The 20,238-nt window shown below is 41.5% G+C and overlaps 1 protein-coding gene and 1 pseudogene across 2 annotated transcripts in view; both read left to right on the forward strand.

The window, feature by feature from the left end:
* Positions 1–4,459: 4,459 nt before the first annotated feature.
* On the forward strand, positions 4,460–6,467 carry LOC148163948 (uncharacterized; annotated as a pseudogene).
* Positions 5,665–20,238, forward strand: part of MAPK6 (mitogen-activated protein kinase 6) — a 39,264-nt gene continuing 24,690 nt past the window's right edge. The window contains exon 1 of one of the 2 annotated variants that reach the window (XM_028100236.1): positions 5,665–5,812. The gene's annotated coding sequence lies outside the window, so the exon portion shown is untranslated. Of the gene's footprint in view, positions 5,813–6,372; positions 6,469–20,238 lie in introns of those variants that run through there. The other variant, XM_028100237.2, reaches the window with a different exon arrangement.

A 20,238-nucleotide genomic window follows, 5' to 3' on the forward strand; every position in this document is an offset into this window, starting at 1 on the left:
CTTCTTGTTTCAACTCTCATGCTATAAACCAGTGTCTTTTCCATGGTCTATTTAGTGCCATGTTTTTTTGCCTTTTTTTCTCCTTTGTTGGTGATTTAGCTGTTTAAAATGGCCTCTAAGCATAATACGCAGGTAGCGTCCCTAAGTTTTAAAGATTTTATTTACTTATTTGAGAGAGAGAGTGAGAGAGGTATGATATGCCTTCCAGAGAAAATATGTTAGATAATCTTCCCTTAGCATGAGTTATAGTGCTTTTGGTCATGAATTAAATATTAACAAATCAACAATAGATATTAAATTAGGTGGCTCTAAAGAGAAACACACATAAAACAAAATTATACTGACTGGGTTGACACAACTGTTGTGTGTGCTGTGACCAGAGGCTTGCAGGAACCTAATCCTGTATTTACCCTAGAAGCAATGGCTCAGCAGTCACTAATTCAGTGTTCTTGGTGACTTTATAGAACAAAGCTACCATGGACAAAGAATCAACTGTACCTGAATGAATTCCTTCAGTGGAAAGTTATTTTATTTACAAATCAAATTACAATATGTTCTTTTAGAAACCATGTCTAAGAGAGCAATTATTTTCAATTAAGGGTGTACACATAGACACGTAGAAGCTTTACGTTAAAGAAGACCTTGGATGTTACCACCTCTCTGCAAGCCCGTCCTTCCCCCATCAATTCCTTTTATAGCATCCCTGACAGGTGGCCATTGTTTTCTGATTGAATGCTTCCAGTGATCCGGAGCTCACTTCACCGGGAAGTCCTGTCCACTGTGGCTCAGTTCCAATATTCAAAACTGTCCTTTCTTATGCTAAGCCAAGATCTTCCTCTTGGAAATTGCCCTCCTGATTAGATTTGAACTGCAGAGCAACAGGGAACAAATCTACTCTCTCCTTTGCATAAGAACCGTTTGTCAGATCTCTTTTCTGCAGGTTAAGTAGACCCAATTCCCTCAACTTTTCTTCAGAGGACAAGATTTCCACTTTTCCTGGATGTCTCTTCCAAATGAATCCTAATTTGTTACGTATGGTAGCTCTTTTTATGTGATATTTACATTTGAACACATAAGTTCAGAAATCCCGAGCTCAGCAGCACAGGTCTGGTACCCCTGTGACTTGAATGCTGTTTCGCTTTAACATAGTTTTTTGGTGGTTGCCCACACTGCATTAGGATCTGTAACTTATTGTCACAGTATCAGCTCAAGCTGAATCTCCCAAATCCTGGCCCTTTTCAAAGACTTTTTTTAAAAGATTTTATTTACTTATGAGAGAGAGAGAGAGAGGATGATGGGGGGGAGGAGGTAGAGAGAGAGGGAGGAGCAGACTCCCCGCTGAGCAGGGAGCCCAATGTGGGGCTCAATCCCAGGACCCTGAGATCATGACCTGAGCTGAAGGCAGATGCTTAATCCACTGAACCACCTAGGCGCCCTCAAATGATTTTTCTGAACAAAGATACTACACTTTATATTTACTGTACTTACATTTAACCTTAGTGTCATCTTTTTAAAAAAAAAACACATGATTTTGAATAGTTATTCTGTCATCTATCATTTTTGATCTCTTTGAGTTCTTAAATTTGGTACTTTAATTCAAAATATTGACAAAAATATTACTCAGGACTGGCCAAAAGGGAAAAAGAAAGTCTATATTGCTTTTTTTTGAGAACTCAAGACCTCAAGATTTGTGTCACTCCATTAGTCAGCACTGTTTGAGTCAACCTTTGTCTGCAATAATATAAACCCATATCTCTTCATCTCATCCAAAAGATGTTTTGACTTTTTGAAATGCCCAACACTTGTTCAGTAATGTAATAATCCTACCAAGAAAGGAAGTGGTATTTCTTTTTCTTTTTTCAGTGTTTATTTATTTGAAAGAGGGGCAGAGAGAACACAAGCAGAGGGAGGGGCAAAGGGATAGGGAGAGGGAGAAGCAGACCCCCTGCCCAACAGGGAGCCTGACTCGGGGCTCCATCCCAGGACCCTGAGATCATGACCATGAGCCAAAGTCAGACACATAATCGACTGAGCCACCCACACACCCCAGAAAGTGGTATTTCTTTGTAATGATTTACTTGAAAACGATCCATGACTCCTACTAATGGTTATATTTTCCCTAACACACTGTGTTCAGTGATTTATATTGTAAAATTTCCAGGGATTGGCATCAAGCTTTGTGGTCTGTATTTTTAAAATCTGTTTTTCCCTCCACCTTGCAAATCATGATATTGGCAGTTTATCTTAATAGGAAGATAATAATCAAATTGGGAAAAGATAAAACAAGTAGCCTAATGTGGGAATTTGAACTCAAATAGGTGAAGTGGGAGCTCCTGGGTGACTCCAGACTCACCCCTCACTCATCTAAGCATTCACCAAGACCACCTGATTCTGCCCCAAGAGTATCAGTTGTATTGTCATCTCCTTTCTGTGCCCAGTAGAGACACATTCCCTCCCTTTTTTTTCCTCTCATGCTTAAATCAGAGTTTGGATTGGGTTTTCCATCACTGTGACAGAATTCTGACTTACTCAGGAAAGGGTGGCTCTTAGAGGACATCAGAGTATTGTTATCAGATTAAGGATGCAGGGCAGAAAAAACAATGGATTCTCCAACCCCCCCCCCCCCCGTCTCCAATTTCTTGTTCATCTAACCTACCCTTCCCATATATGCCAGAATCATCAGTCTAAAATATTAGTTGTGGGGCACCTGGGTGGCTCAGGTCCTGATCTCCAGGTTCCAGGATTGAGCTCCATGTCGGGGGTCCCAGCTCAGTGGGGAGTCTGCTTCTCCCTCTTCCTCTCCCCCTGCTTGTGCTGTCTCTCTCAAATGAATAAATAAAATCTTAAAAAAATAAAATAAAATACTAGTTGTATTATCTACTAGTTGCATCGTCTCCTACCTCCTTTAGCATAAATCCAAAAGTTTGACATAAAATCAAGGCCTTCTCAGTCTGGCGCTAACTTGTCTTCATTCCCCTAGGCCTGTCAGATTTCTTCCATTTCTGAAGTGTGCCCCGCACATTCATGCCTTTGTACATTTTTTTTTTTTTTAATAGGCTCCACGCCTAGGGTGGAGCCAAATGTGGGGCTTGAACGCAAGACCCTGAGATCAAAGAGTCGGATGCTTAACTGACTGAGCTACCCAAGTGCTTGCCTTTGTATGTTCTGCTCTCTCATTCAGAAATCTTGTTCCTGATCCTTCCTGATGGAATCAAGCCCAGCTCAGATATTTTCTCTTCCAGTTGAACCCTTCCTGATGTTCTCATTAATTGTTCCTTCCAATAAGAGCAGGTAATTTGCATTTCTGCTCTGGAAGCACTCATCTCATGCTGCTTTATGGTGTACTTACTTGATCCTCTCCTGCATTACTCCACTACAATAGTGGCTTTCAGACTCTTTTAACAATAGCATAGTTTGTAGCAATAATGGGTGATAAGTAGAAATACATTTTACATTGTTATCCAATTGGCACACTTATATATACCTTATTTCATCAAGTTTAAGAAATACTTCTATGTTAATATTTCTGAAATCAGGATATAGTAATAGAGTATCATATTTTGATAAGAGATACTGTTTCCTTTTTTGTTGTTGTTTTCCCTTTCAAACAACAGTACATAAAGTAATGGTGTGTCATAATTTATGACATTTCAGATTTGTTGAAATATAGTACATAATGGAAACAAAAGTTTCACAAAACCATATTTACCCTTTATTGTGGGCAATACTCTAGTTTTTTGTTCTATTTCCTTAAGAAAAAAAATGCTGGTCATAATCCACCAAAGTCATTTCACTACTTACTACTGGATCAGAAACTGCAGTTTGAAAAACTGAGAATTGAGACTATTTACTGACATACAATAGGATTAAGAACTCAGACGGACTACAGTAACATGACTTTACAACTCCACTGTTTGCAAAAACATGACTTGAATTCCAAGAAATTCTTGCCCAAGAAGATGAAGTTGCAAATAACTTAATTGCAGTTTCAGGAACTTCCTCAAAGTCTTATTTATCTGAATAGACTACTGACTGACATAGCCTTCATCAGGATAAAGAGCCTGCTCCTCAACACAATTACTCTTGGGTTTATCAAACAACTGTTTACTCTTCTAGGCTTGCTTCAAAACTCTCCCCTCCCTGTAATCATCCTAAATGATTATATCACAAATTTAGTTCAATCTCAATCATGCTTTCATTGAAACACTTGTCTTAAACCAGATGCCCTGAATCTTCTAACTATTCTACACTTGACCTCCCTCTTTGAGATGCTACTAAGACTGTCAACATAGTGGTATCACTTGCTGTTGTAAGCAATAAACTTAGCTTTGTTTGATCAACGGGTTCTTTTGGTGGTCTTTGCTGGAAGTCAGGAGCTGACACTACATTATAAGCTCTCAAGGGAAAACGCAGTATTTATTTATTTTCCTCCTACCTCCTCCTGGCCGATGAAACACTGATGGACAAGGAACGAAAGGTGTCTCAAGAATCTGAGAGTATCCTATTGCAGGGACAGTAGAGATGTATAGTGGTCACAGGTAAGGAGCTCTTGCTGCAGAGAGGCTGCACCCACAAATTAGAAATCCTACAAGTTGGACCAGGCCTTCCCTTTCTCTTGGTTTTATCTACTCACTTTATCACACCTGGTACTCAGTTGGGATTGCTTTAAACATAAAAAATAGAAAACATTCAAGTTCCATCCCAACCACTTGACTTCAAGCTACTATGTGATCTTTAAAGTGGTTATTTGCCTCAAGCTTGAAGCTTGAAAATGTGTCTAATAATGGATAAGGGACTGCCAAACGTTTGGTTCTCATCATTGAAAAAATATGCTGACCCGCGTCTCTAATTTCATAAATACCTACATAAATTTCCCATAAACACTGGAAAGGCTCCTTGGACCCAATAAGCCGTGGTAAATAAAACAAGTTTGCTCTCATCCAAATGGTCCCAAGAAGGCACCAATCTACATTTCCCACTACATCTCACAGAACACCCCTTCCCAAATTCTACGATTCAGGCCTAGTCCCCGCTCAGCAACAAACCAGGTGCTCTCCTCCTTCCTGTCTTCGCTCTCACAGTTCCCTCCGCTCTCCCCCTCTCCCTCGCCCCCTCCGGTTATATTGGGCTCCTGATCCAGCTGAAAGGTCACCCGTGGCGACCTCACTTAGAAGACTTCCTCCGTCTCCTCAGGCAGAATTAATGACCTTCTTAGCATTTGGCCTCTAACAGCGTTTGCCTGGTACTTCGGCTGTTGCCTTCTAGCCAATCCATCTTCAGGCCCAGCCTTTCGTGTTCCCGGCCCATCTCTGGGCACATGGACGAAGGCTCATTCCTCTTGGATCGCCGGTGGCTTGCCAGTGTTAGGTGCGCAGTAACCCGCCCCCCCCCCCCGCAAGGAGTTTGGTCACTTTGAGCTGTAGTGCTGGGGTAAGGGCCCATCTGCCCACCTCCCCGCCAGCCCCCCCGCTCAGCCCACCCGAGACGGCTGACGAGACCGCGTGCCTCTCCAGCCGCCCCCGCAGCGCGCGGAGCCCAGTCACCAGCGTTGGAAATTCCGGCGCGTGCAGGCGCTCGGGGCCGGGCGGGGGCGGGGGAACCCGTGGAGTGAGCCTGTGACGCGAGGGGGCGTGGCGCAGGAGACCCCGCCCCCTCTCCCTCGCCCTCTCTCGCGGGTCGGGGTTACATGGCGGCGACTGCGGCAAAGCGAGAGCCTTGGAGACGCCGCTGCCGCCAGCACAGCCGGAGACCTGAGCCGACACTGGGGGCTGTCTGCGGGCCCCGCACTCCCTCGATGAACCGGAGAAGTCCCGTGAGTGTGTGTGTGTACGTGTGTGGGGCGCGCCCGCGGGGCGGCTCGGGAGGGCGCCGCGGCGGGCCCGGCGGCGGCGGCGGCGGAGCCGGCTCCCTCCTCCATTGTGTGTGACCCTCCGGCGGCCGCCGCTCAACAAAGGCGCTTTTGTTCCGTCTCCGGCCCGCCCGTCCGCCGGCCCGCCAGCTCGGGCCTGGCCGGCGCGTCCCCGCGCGGGCCGGCGGGCGGCGGGCCGGGGTCCCCGCGTGGGGCCGGCAGAGCGGCCGGCGCGCCCCTCCCACCCGGCACGCCCCTTGCCGGCCGCCGGGCCGGGCCGCACCCGCCAGCCCCGGGGCCCAGCCGCTCGGCTGCGGCACGGCCACCAGCGCCGGGCTCCGCGGGTTCGAAGCCCGCCCCAGCCGGCGGGCTAGGGGCGGCGGCCGGGAGGGGCGGCCCGGGGAGCGTGAGGTGGCGCGGAGTCTCGCCTTCCTGGCACGCTGCCTTCGAAATGCTCCCGCGTCTCCTCCCCCATCCCACTCCGGTGACTCGGTCTCAGCTGACTCCGGCCGGGCAAAGTCTCCAGTGGACTCGGCGAATTGCGTAGCGCACCACTCACCCGGCTGGTCTCAGAGCCCCGGAGTCCTCTGTCCAAGTTTTGAGTTCTAGCCGTAAATGAGGTAAAGAAAACTTGTCTGGGCCGGAATTCCTAATTTCTTTCCTCCCCCGGTTCCCCCCACCCTGCTGCAGCCTTTTCTTTGCTGCATTCGGGACGTTAAGCGTTGGTTTGTGAAAGTACACAAATGGAAACTTGTTTTGTCAGTTCACTAAAAAGGGCCTCTTCGCTTCGCGGTGCGTTTTTATCTGACTTGGTGAGGTGCGTTGAAAAGTAAAGGTCTTTTGGCCGCCTTTTGTTCCTTGGCTTAGTATTTGCAGGTGTTATGTGGGAGCTCTGTGAAGCAGGATCTTTTTGATTCCTTTCCTGTTTCATTTTTTCTTTTGCTTGCTCATTGGCAAAGGTCCAGTGAAGTGGTGGAATTAGAAGCCTTACTGCATTTGCAGCAAAATTCCTGTTGTTTTCTTCAATGCTAAAAATGTTCTTAGAAGTCAGTATTAACTTTTTTTTTTAACGATATAAGATGATTTGTCAAGGGAAAAAAAATTAACGGGGACAAAATGGAGCTCAAACAGGTCCAGAGTAATTTTCTGATTGCTTGATTCTTCTAGCCTTGTTATTTTTTAAGGTTCTGATGGACATATTCACTCTCTTCAACCTTGGGAAACTGAGGTGGAAACAGTAATTTGACTAGAAGAATGTAGGGTCCTGTCCAAACAGGGCCTGGCCCTGAAACAGAACTACGTCTGGAGTTTCTTCTTAGAGATGTCAGATTTTAATGTTTGAAAATAATATTGAATTGGGTGGAAGAATCTCTAACATCTCTAACGAGTAGTTGTTCAAACACGTTTATGAAGGGCTTGCTTGCTATGTGCCAGAGAGTGTAAAGTCCTTTCACATATATATGTTACATCACTTAATAAGAATTGCCTGGTGAAACTTGTCAAATTGCTTATTGGTGTTCTAAATTCAGTAATTGCAGTCATCTAGGAAATGTGCCAGATTTTAGCAGGACATGTTTTATTATTTAGGTATTACTGTTCAAGAAAAAAAATAAACTGGGAAACAGAATTGTTTATAAAAACCTTTATATATGACCGTATTTTGGAGTTTGGTTACTTGCAAAGGAGGATTAAATGTAGTGTTTGGCTACTTTTTGTGATTAAGAAGGAATCTAAAGATTGATTTGAAGATGGGTTAATTTTCTAATAGATACAGCACATGTTCTGATGACAAGTGTTAGTACTAAATGTGTTGCAGTGTTTTTGCATAAGTTCATTTAAACATCATGAGAATTCATAACTGACAAAATAGTGAGGTTTGCTGACTCAGGGTACATTACTGAAGGGGATGGGGTCTGGTAGGAGGAAGCTTAGAAGTGCTGCAAGTTTTGAGTTGGGTGATGACTCATACTGCCCACGGACTGCTACGTGGCCCTTTTTTTTTTATGCACTGTATTTTTTTAAATGATAGGGCTAAAATGTTTCTGTCCACATTATAATTCTCTCTCAAGAGGAGCCACAGTTTCTCAAAGAGTAATGGCTTCTTAAATTGCATTTTAAAAGGAGATCAGATATCCTACAGGTGGAATTTTATAACATTTGTTGAGAGGAGGTAAAATAATTGCTGGTCAGTTGCTACAATTAAATGTTTCATACTAGCAGTTCTTGCCTTATTAAGAAAGATTTGTTACAGATTATTTATAAAAGAATTTTATGGTGTGAGAAATTAGCCTTATGTTCTCATTGGTAATGTAAAAGTTATCTTTATAATATCTAGAAATTTAAGTGTTGTATACGTGTAGAAGTATTAATCAGATATGACTCTGAACATGAGCATTTCACTCTGACAGAATTATATAATAGTGCATTTACCTGATCTGTATGAATTTATATATGAATTTACGATATATATGAATTTTCTGTTTTACAAAAGACAACTTGAAGTAGGTATTGTTATAGGCACTTTTCCATCAGTCTTTTTTTTTTAAGATTTAAAAAATTTTTTATTTGTAAGTAATCTCTACACCCATCGTGGGGCTCGAACCCACAGCCCTGAGATCGAGTCACGTGTTCCACCGACTGAGCCAGCCAAGCGCCCCTCATCAGTCTTTTTTAAAGATAGGCAGAATGTATGGTTCCAAATTTAGGACCCACACTGAAATTTGGTAATAAGATACTGAGAATAGCAGTTTGTTTTTAAAGTGAGAAGAAAAAAACTCCCCATCCCTTAGGTTTTCTTTGTATACTATTTATCTTCTCAAAGTGATTTATTTGAAGAGTTTTGTAGGTAGTAAAGTGTATTGTTAATGTGAATTAAATCTTTGGAAAGATTTTGGAAGAGCCTGACATTTATACAGGACTTTAATGAAGTTTAATTTAAACTTTAAAATATATTTCCTACTAAAATAAATATAAAAATACAAATATAAAAAAGTGTAGATTTTCAAAACATCCAAACACCTAGAAGTTGAACATGTATTTCTAGGTTTTTGGTTTTTTTTTTTTAAGATTTTATTTATTTGAGAGCGCAAAGATGGGGGGGTTGGGGAGGGAGCACAGAGGGAGAGGGAGAGGGAGAAGCAGGCTCGATCTGAGGACCCTGGGATCATGACCTGAGGCAAAGGCAGATGCTTAAGCATCTGAGCCACTCAGGTGCCCTCCAGTTTTTTGTTTGTTTGTTTAAGAGTGTAAGTAATTACCTGTCGTGCATAATTTAGAATTTATGAACAAACTGGATATTTTAGCCTGTCTCCTTTCTATGAGGTACTGCCTTATGAAATGGTGAGCCACACCACTGCTGTCCACTTCATTGTTTGCATTGCCCGTTTGAACCGTGTATGATCTAGGGCCCCTATTAAAATAGAAAGATTGCCCAAAGGTAAGTTCTTTGTGGCATCATTGGCTGCCCCATGTCAGCTCCTTCAGCCTGTTTTGTGGACTGTTACTCTGTAGCCTGTTAGTGGTATGGGGATTTTGGTCAGTTTTATTGCTCAGAGCCCTGACTGAAACTTTACAAAAACAAAACAACAATAATGTTATTGTAGTTAATGGCTTTTTCTGGGGACTCGCTTTTCATGTGGAGCTGATGCTTTTAAGGTAACAGTAATGTAGTACAGGCTGAGTCCAACATTGTTTTTTTCTTCTGTGAGCTGTGTATTTAGAAAATATAGGGCGCCCCTCTGGTGGTTCTTAATGGCTTGTCTTTCATACATGTCTTTTAAATCCATTTCTGAAAACTTGTACAGAGATTGCATATTTATATGGCAAATCACATTTTTCCATTGATTTTCATTTAAATTTAGTATGTCTTTTCATAGAAAAAAATGGTAGCACAAATATTGTTTGTTAGAATCCTAGCATTTACTTCAGGGAAGAAACTTCTTCAGAAAGTGAAATCTCTGCATTTAATTCTGTACAAACTATAAAATGTTAGTGTTTACAGAAGGGTCATGACCATTATCTTGCCCCAGTTGCTTGAGGAAACTGAGGCCCAGAGAGAACTAAGATCTTAGTACTCAAAGTGTGATTGCTGGACCAGCAGTACTAACATCACCTAAGATTTTGTTAGTGCAGAATTCTTGACCCCCTCCCAAGACCTACTGAATTAGAATCTGCATTTTCACAGGATTCTCAGGTGATTCAAATGCACATTCATTTCTAGAAACACTGTTAAATGATGCCTACATTTGTTGCTCAGCTGGTTAGTGACTGATTTGGAAAACTCAGGTCTTCTAAGTTACTCCTTTTAGTGGCTCTCCTGAAAAAAGTCAAAAGGAAAATTGAAGGTCTAATTAATCATTGTTCAATAGAACTTTCTGTGATGATGGAAGTACTCTATTCTTTGTTCATTGAAGTAGCCAGCTAGCCACCTGTGACTATTGAGCACTTAACCGTGGCTAGTGCACCTGAGGAACTGAATTTTTAACTTAATTTTAATTATTTTTAAATAGCTGCAAGTAGCTAGTGGCTACCATATTGGACAGCTCAGATCTAGTTGATTTATATCAAAATGAAATTTAAAATAAGCTGTAATTTAATAACTGATTAGGCTCAGTTTAATAATTTCCTCCTTCAATTACAAATTGGAGAGATGGTCGGTTTCTAACTGCCTACTTTTTCAGTATGCCCAGATAGGATTTTTTTTTTTTTGGCCCAGATATGATTTTAGTAGTTATTATAAAGCACTGCCAGTTTTCTGATTGATACTCTTGTATTCAGTAAAGTAGATAATCTAAGTTGCAAGAATGTGTGTTTTCCTGTTTGTCTTAATAAAGGTATTTTCACTTGGATTTAAAAAAAATTAAAAATAGTTGTTAAATAAATGTTCCTTAATTATCTTGATAGCATGGAGGGGACAGTTTTTACCTCTGGCCTACTACTTCCGGGCTCATTGGTACTTGTTAGCTGCCAGATTGATCTGCTACTTTTTTAAAAATATTTTTACTGTTTTTTTTTTTAAGATTTTTATTTATTTGAGAGAGAGAGAATAAGAGAGAGAGAGAGCATGAGAGGGGAAGGTCAGAGGGAGAAGCTGACTCCGTTGAGCGGGGAACCTGGTGTGGGACTCAATCCTGGGACTCCAGGATCATGACCTGAGCTGAAAGCAGTTGCTTAACCGACTGAGCCACCCAGGCGCCCGATCTGCTATTTTTTATATTATTTCCAGGCTTAGAAACATTGGTTCTTAGCCTCCGACCTTAGGTAGTGGTAAGAATCTAATCCTAAAGTAAATCAGACTGGCCTGTGTCCAAATCTTGACATTTACTATGTATGTGATTTCAGTGAAGTTGCTTTACTTCTCAGAGCATCAGTACTCTTGTTTGTAAGACTTACAGGTACTAGTTCTGAGTAGCAGAAATAGTTTTTCACTTAGAAAATGCCTGGCACTGAATGCAGACTCAGTAGATATAAATTACCTTCTGAAGCCCTCCTGCTTAGCTTTTATAGCCTTCTGTAATTTAGTCTTATGCTTGAGATTTCAACCAGGCTTAAGACATACTCTGATTTTAAATTTTATTGGTTCCCACCGGTTGCTGTAACTTCATGCTTTGCTTCACTCATGTTTATCCCTGTAGATTCTTCTGCTTGTGTTTTGGATTCCTTCTCTTCACTTCTTAAGGTCTCATCTCTTAATTTTTCCCTTTCTCTTCGGTCGTCTTTATTAGTATACAGATATGCTCTCTACTGTCCAGTCTGGCCACGTGTGGCCATTTATTTATTTATTTTTTAAAAAGATTTTATTTATTTGAGAGTGAGTGAGCGAGATCACGAGAGGCGGGAGGGTCAGAGGGAGAAGCAGATTCCCCTGCTAAGCAGGGAGCCCCACACAGGGCTCAGATCCTGGGACTCCGGGATCATGACCTGAGCCTAAGGCAGACAGACGCTTAACCAACTGAGCCACCCAGGCGCCCCACATGTGGCTATTTAAATAAAAATTTATTTAGAAAAAAATTAGTTTCTCAGCCCTGCTCACCACATTTCATTTGTTCTGTGATTGTCTACCATATTGAACAGTATGGATATAGAAATCTGTTACAAACCCCTCGGATTCCATTTTCTCCTCAAGCTATTGTATAGTTTCTCATTTCTCTGATCATCTTTCAGGCAAATTTTCAAGAGTTGTCTTTGTGCGTTCTCTTCACTTTGCTCCTCAACCTATTCCAGACTGACTTCTGTTAAACCATCTTACCACTTGAAATTGCTCTAATCAAGACACCAGTGACTTTGATTTACCAAATCCATCTTACAAGATCTTGTAACAGCTTTCAGTATAGTTGACTATTGTTTTCTGCATATTCACCTGCTTTTCTTAGCTTATGAGACATATTCTTGTTTTTCTCCTGCCTCACACCTTGTCATAAGTTTTTTTTTTTTTAAAGATTTTATTTATTTATTTGAGAGAGTGAGAATGAGAGAGAGTGAGCACATGAGAGGGGGGAGGGTCAGAGGGAGAAGCAGACTCCCCGCTGAGCAGGGAGCCCGATGTGGGACTCGATCCCGGGACTCCAGGATCATGACCTGAGCCGAAGGCAGTCGCTTAACCAACTGAGCCACCCAGGCGCCCCTTGTCATAAGTTTTTACAGGCTTCTGTCGTCTACCTGCCTCCATGTATTGGCAGGCATATCCCAGAGTTCAGTTCCTGCTCTCTCCCCCTTTCTAAATTCTTTGCCCAAGTGGTTTCAATTTATTAAGTGCTATCTACACGTGGGTAATTCTCAGATTTACGCTTTAGACTTCTCGCCTGAGCTCCAGACACATTATCTAGTTGTGTGCTTGGTGTTACCAGTTATCTAAATAGACACTCTATGAATAGGCGTAACGTATCCAAAATAGAACTCTTTCCCATATTATTCTCCCAGTTTTCCCCATCTCAGTAATTGGCATGTAGGAGTTATCCTTAAATCGTCTTTCCCTTATCCCCCATATCTGATCCATCACCAACTTCTCTTGGTCTCCAGAATATTATTTGAATCTGTCTCCTGTTTTACATTTTTATTTGTAGTAGCCTAGTCCTAGCCACCATCATCTCACCTGGCCTACTGAAATAGCTAACTGGTTCTACTTTCACTCTATTATCTTCAGTCTGTTGTCCTCCCAGTAGCCAGAATTCATCTTTTTTAAAAATGTGAATGAGATCATGCAATTGTCTGCTTAAATCCTTCAGTAGCTTTCCTTTGCGCTTAGTTATAAAATGCAGAATCTTGCCTCAGGTGTTTCTTTCTACCTGTCCCATCTTAACGCCTTATCATTCCCGTCTCCCTTTGCTCAGGATGCTGTGGCTACACTGGCATCTTTTCCTCCAAAATACCATGTTCTGTCCTGCTTTAGGTTTATTTGCTGTTTCCTCTGTTGGGGATGCTCTTCTCTCTCTCAGCAGTGCTCGTACCTTGTCATTTAGATTTCAGCTCCTTAGATGGCCATTTCCCAGCCACTCAATCATAGCATTTAGACAAATCTAAAGTTATGTTATTAGGTTATTAATCTTTCCTCACTACATTGTAAACTGGAGTGTAAACTCTTTGGAAGCAGAAGAAACTTAGCTGTCCTGTTATCCACTGTACCATCAAATAGTGCCTAGCACATGCCAAGTGCTCAGTAAATTTTTGTGGACTGTAGAAAATGTTTGATTCCTTTAAACTTCTAAAGGGAAAAAAGTATGTTAAACATTGTGTTGTAGTCAGTGTGACATGTAATTCTGGACTGGGTCCTCTAGCTCTTAAGTACATTATGGGATCTGAGTATTAGACGGTAGCATTTTTTTTTTTTTTTTTAAGATTTTATTTGACAGAGAGAGAGACAGCTAGGGAGGGAACACAAGCAGGGGGAGCGGGAGAGGGAGAAGCAGGCTTCCCGCCGAGCAGGGAGCCCGATGCGGGACTCGATCCCCAGACCCTGGGATCATGACCTGAGCTGAAGGCAGATGCTTAACAACTGAGCCACCCAGGCGTCCCTAGATGGTAGCATTATACCAGTGTTAATTTCCTGATTTTGATGATTACATTTTGGTTATGCAGAAGAATGTCCTGTCTGTAGGAACAGACGTCTTGTAGGAAACCAAAAGAGGTGGGGGAGTGTGTACTGGTCAATAAAATAATTTCATTATTATTTGAGAGAAGGTCTTGGGCTTTGGTTTACAACCTGAGATTGGAATCTTGGCTCTCTCATTGATGTGTGATGTTGAATGCATTATTTTAATTCTCTGAAGGAAAGATCATAGAAACCATTTTACAGTGTAGTTAGGATATAGTAGAAGAGTATATGTACCATACAATGCTTCCCACATAATACATTCTTAATCAAGCTTGTTGTTTTTGTTTTTACATTCTTTGAAATTTCAGATATTAAAAATTCTGTTCTCGTGTTCAGTGCCTTTATTATATAAACAAATCCTGTTTTTTCATTAATTGCTTTTATAATAGTTGATAATGTGGGATGACTATGTACCAGACATATTTATATCCTCCAGTTTGAACTTTGGGGCCATATTCCATAGTATAATTTTTTACTGTTTTAAAAGTGTATACTTTTAAAGTGTAAAGTACAGCCCCTCAGAGTTATTTCAGTTAAAATATGTATGTTTATCTTGATTAACATGTTGATTTCCATTTCCTTTGGAACTATATGAATCTGTGATGGTACTTTAATATTAACATATTGGTTTATATTATGATTGATGTAAAAGTACACAAAAACTACTTGCAGTTGGTGATTTATTTAGTTTTCTTTTTATCCTTCCTTTTACTCTCCATTGATGGCCATGTTATTAAGTAAACGTAATGACCAAAAGGGAAGAAGGTGTTTAAAGATGACCCATGAGACTTTCACTAGTTATCATAGTCTTTTTAAAATAATCTAAACTGGGGCACCTGAGTGGCCCAGTCGGTTAAGCAACTGCCTTCAGCTCAGGTCATGATCCCAGGGTTCTGGAATCGAGCCCCACGTCAGGCTCCCTGCTCAGCAAGGGAGCCTGCTTCTCCCCCTCCCCCTGCTCATGCTCTCTCTCTCACTCACTCTCTCTCTTTCAAATAAATAAATAAAATCTTTTAAAAAAATAATCTAACCTACTTCACCAATGCTGTAAACCTTACGATCGCATGATTCAGTTCACCCCCTTCCAGCACTTTGTGCTCTTGTATTTTATTTCTACATGGGCTGTAAACCTCACAATACATTTATTATTTTGCTTTGAATAATCACTAGTCTCTTTAAAACATTTTTTTTAAGATTTTATTTATTTATTTGACAGAGAGACAGTGAAAGAGGGAACACAAGCACGAGGAGTCGAGAGGGAGAAGCAGGCTTCCCGCCGAGCGGGGAACCCGATGATGCACCCCTAAATAATCACTAATCTCTTAAAGACATTTAAACATGTAGACAGGGAGCGCCTGGGTGGCTGTCAGTTAAGCGTCTGCCTCTGGCTCAGGTCATGATCCCAGGGTCCTGGAATTGAGTGCTGGGTTGGGCTCTCTGCTCAGCGAGGAGTCTGCTTCTCCCTCTCCCTCTGCCCCTCCCCCTGCTCGTGTGCATGCGCTCTCTCTCAAATAAATAAAATCTTTAAAAAAAATAAAAATGTAGATAACTTTTTGTTTTTAAAGAGCTTTTATATTTTTTCTTTTTTTATGTATTATGTTAATCACCATACATTACATCATTAGTTTTTGATGTAGCGTTCCATGATTCATTGTTTGCGCATAACACCCAGTGCTCCATGCAGAACGTGCCCTCTTTAATACCCATCACCAGGCTAACCCATCCCCCCACCCCCTCCCCTCTAGAACCCTGTTTGTTTCTCAGCATCCATCGTCTCTCATGGTTCGTCTCCCCCTCTGATTTCCCCCTCTTCATTCTTCCTCTCCTGCTATCTTTTTTTTTTTTTTAACATATAATGTATTATTTGTTTCAGAGGTACAGGTCTGTGATTCAACAGTCTTGCACAATTCACAGCGCTCACCATAGCACATACCCTCCCCAATGTCTATCACCCAGCCACCCCCTCCCTCCCACCCCCCACCACTCCAGCAACCCTCAGTTTGTTTCCTGAGATTAAGAATTCCTCATTAACAGTGAGGTCATATGATACATGTCTTTCTCTGATTAACTTATTTCGCTCAGCATAATACTCAAAAGACCTTTTATATTTTCAATTATTTATCCTTTCTGGAGATTTTGTTCCTTTATGCAGGTTCCATTTGTTGTCATTTTCCTTCAGCCTAAGAACTTTTAGCATTTCTTTAGCAAAAGTCTGAGGTGATGTAGGAAAGATGTTAGGGTTTGAAGCTGATGGCCAAGAAAGAATTATTGAGACATCTTTGGTACAAAAAGGTGGTTTTATTAAAGCATGGGGACAGGACCCATGGGCAGAAAGAGCTACACTGGGGTCATGAAGAGGAGTGGTGTATTATATACTTTCAAGTTGGGGGTTAGGGATAGGGGAAGTCTCTAAGGAATTTGGAAGCAAGGTTTCTAAGACCTTGAAGGGGCTACCTATTGTTAGGAAAAGGTCATTCATTACTGTCTAATAAAACCTTAGTCATGAGACCCTTCAGATATATATCGGTGGGCCATATGCTTCCGGGGGGTGATTGCTAACGTCTATCTTGGGGGGTTTAGAGATAAAGGACATTTCCAAAAGAATTTTTATATGTTATAGTAGGCTTGCTGGATCCTGGGGCAGGGGGTCGAGCTAGGATTGCCTTTTGCCCTTAGCAAAATGTCAACATCGAGGCAGTTGAGTCCCTAGAGGAATGTCACTTTGCCTGTTTCAAGGACTCGTCAATGGTCTGTAGGTAGTAAGGAAATTTAATAATTTTTCTTCTGCCTTTGTTTCCCACATGAGGGAGACCAGTTCTTTTCACTTTTGTCTCTTTGAAAATATCTTTATTTCATCTTCATTTTTGAATGAAGATCTTCATTTCATCTTCATTTCCCTAGGTACAAAATTCTGGGTTATTTCCCTTTTTTTGGCACTTGAAGAGTGATGTTCTGTTGTCTCTGGCTTTCATCATTTTTAGTGATAAATCAGTCATTACTCCTATTGTACCTCCCTAGTATATAGTTAACTCTCTTTTACCTGGTTGCTTTTAAGAGTTGCTCTCCCCCTGCCCCATTTTCAACAGTTTGGCTGTGATATACCTAGGTATGTGTTTCTTTGTATAATTCCTGCTTGCAGTTCATTGAGTACTTGGGTCTGTGAGTTGGGGTTTTTTGTCAGTTATGGAAATTTTGTTTTGTTATTTATTTTTTAAAAAGATTTTATTTGTCAGAGAGAGTGTGCACGCGCACAAGCGGGGAGCAACAGGCAGAGGGAGAAGCAGGTTCTCCACTGAGCAAGGAGCCCGTTGTGGGACTTGATCCCAGGGCCCTGGGACCATGACCTTAGCCAAAGGTAGATGCTTAACCGACTGAGCCACCCAGCCATCCTTGTTTTGTTTTTTAAAGATTTATTTATTTTAGAGAGAGAGAAATCAGAAGTGGAAATCCTGAACCTTTTGTTAAAATTATAAAACTTTAGAGCTGGAAGAGACCATAGAAGTCATGTAGTTCAGCTACATCATTTTCCTGATGAGGAACTGAGGCCTAGAACTGTGAACTGCTTTGATTATAAGCTAATTTAGCCATGGATCCTGTACTAGATGTGAGATCTCTTTAACTCACTTTTTTTTTTAAAGATTTTATTTATTTATTTGAGAGAATGAGATAGAGCATGAGTGGGGGGAGGGTCAGAGGGAGAAGCAGACTCCCTGCAGAGCAGGGAGCCCGATGCAGGACTCGATCCCGGGACTCCAGGATCATGACCTGAGCCAAGGCAGTCGCTTAACCAACTGAGCCACCCAGGCGCCCACTCTTTTTTTTTTTTTCTTTTAATATGGTCTTAGTGAAATCAAAGAAGAATTTTTCAATAGTGCCAAACTTCAGTGTGAATCTGATAGGAAACTTACACTTTTTTAAAATATTTATTTATTAGAGAGAGAGAGAGAGAGAGCAAGAGAGGGGACACAAGCAGGGGGAGTGGGAGAGGGAGAAGCAGGCTTCCGGCCGAGCAGGGAGCCTGATGCGGGGCTCGATCCCAGGACCCTGGGATCATGACCTGAGCCGAAGGCAGACGCTTGACTGAGTCACCCAGGTGCCCCGGAAACTTACATTTTTTTATGTTGTAAGCTTTGTTCAGCCTTGGAGAAAATGAGAAGCAAAGGAAGAAGAATATTTCAGGAAAGTTATCTGCTATTCTGATTCATTTTTTAAAAATTGGGTACTCTCCAATCAAGCATGTGGTTCTCCCTTTGATGAGAGTCCAGAAATATTTTGTATGGATGGCCTTGCATGTTGTGGCTTTCTTCATACCCTCACTAGGGTTAGCTGAAAAATGACAGCAGTTATATTTGGTGTACAGTCTCGAAAGCTGTGGTGCTAAATGCCATAGAGCCTGCTAGGATGGACTGAAGAATAATCAGAATAATGTCAAGGTCTCACATATCTTCATGATACCTACTTGGTATCACATGGGCTAATAGGACTTTTTATAGAATCCTGCTTGTCTGCTAATATAAGACACTATTTCAGTGGCACAATCCCTTCTTACTACCTCAACAAAATAAAACAGGAGCTATAACAAAGTTGAAGTTTTTTTTCTTCAGTCTGAGTGAGTTGAAATCATTGCTTTCTTCATGTATTGACAAACCTATGTGTTTACCATAGATTGAAGCTCCTGGGGGGACTTCCTGGAAAGGAAAGTACCATAACTAGGCGTCATCACTGTTGTTCCCCATGGTGGGTCAGAGTGTGATCATATTCTGAAAAAACTGAGGGTAGAGCTTGTCTTCTCCAAAATTTTCTACTGTCAAATAAAATATGCTGTTTACATTAATTCACTCAGTACAGTTTGTACAGTGCCTACTAAGTACCCAGGTACGATGCTCAGAAAATGTTAGTAAAGCAACTGAGTTTCAAACCTTTTATTTTTGACCTGAGCTGAAGGCAGATGCTTAACGACTGAGCCACCCAGGTGCCCCCAAACTTTTTATTTTTTTAAAGATTGATTTATTTATTAGAGGGAGAGAATAGGGGAAGGGGTGGAGGGAGAGAAACTCAAGGAGACTCCATGCTGAGTGTGGAGCCCGACATGGGGCTTATCCCATGACTCTGAGATCATGACCTGAGCTGAAATCAAGAGTCAGACACTCAACCGACTGAGCCACCCAGACGCCCCTCAAATCTTTTATTTTAAAATAGAGCCACATACAACAAAGGGGAGGGAAGGGAAAATGGTAAGGTGGTGCCCTGGGAAATGGTACCCTAGAAGAGTAGACGTATCTGAAGAATAGAGATTAGACTATTTTGGGGAAGGATGGCCTAAGACAAGGTAAGGAGAATAGTATTAGAAAAGAGCGGAGGAAGAAATGTTAGTGGGATAGGGAGAAATCTGCAATGATCTAGGAGTTTGTGCTCCATGAGGTCAGGGTGATTTCTTTTTTTTTTTTTTTTTTTAACCTATTTTGACCCCTGCTATACCTTTATGCCCAAAACAACATCTGGCATATGGTAAAGACTCACTAAGGTTTTGTAGACTAAAGATGGATGGATGGCAGAATTGAAGCTGTTTTAGTTAAAGTGGTTCAAAACATCTTGGTTCTCTGCTTCTGAGACCATGTCGGGATTGCATTTTCCTACTCCCTTGAAGCAGGTGTGACCATGTGATGTGACTTGGTCAGTAAAATGTGAGCAGAAGTGAAATGTGTCATTTTTGGTTGGAAGCTTTAAACCAGTGAGATATTCCTACTTCTTTATTCCTTTCAGCACATTGAGTGGCAATGGGCAGAGCTGGTAGTTACTTTGACAACTTGGATGACAGCCATGTTGGACTTGTTGCATTAGCAAGACTTAAGACTTCTGTTGTAAGTCAGGGAGATGTTTGGGTTTATTTGTTAACTATACAATTTTCTAACCTATCCTGACTGCTACAGAAATTTATATTAATTTTTATCTGGTTGGAATCCTCATATGGCTAAAGATACTTGAAGGAGGAGGCTGCCCACGTGTCTCCTGTTACATATTTGTTCCAGTGTTTCCTTAACATGAGTTAGGAAAGGAGTCTTAGAAACGAGGGCTCAGGCAGGAGAAAGATAGGAGAGGGGATGAAGGGTTATTATAATTATTTTTAAATTTCCAGCCATAAATATATAGAGAGGATTGTGTTTAGTATATAGCAGTTTGAATCACATGTTCCCCAGTCTGGGCATACCACCCTAATAAGTGCTTGGGAACAAACTACGAGTGAAGCAGAAGACTTGTACTGGGCTTTCGTAGATGATAGACTGAGAATTGGAAGGGTCCT

The sequence above is a fragment of the Eumetopias jubatus genome, unplaced genomic scaffold, assembly GCF_037043125.1.
Source record: "Eumetopias jubatus isolate StellerSeaLion01/CBP00866 unplaced genomic scaffold, mEumJub1_p1.0 scaffold_7, whole genome shotgun sequence".
NCBI lineage: Eukaryota > Metazoa > Chordata > Mammalia > Carnivora > Otariidae > Eumetopias > Eumetopias jubatus.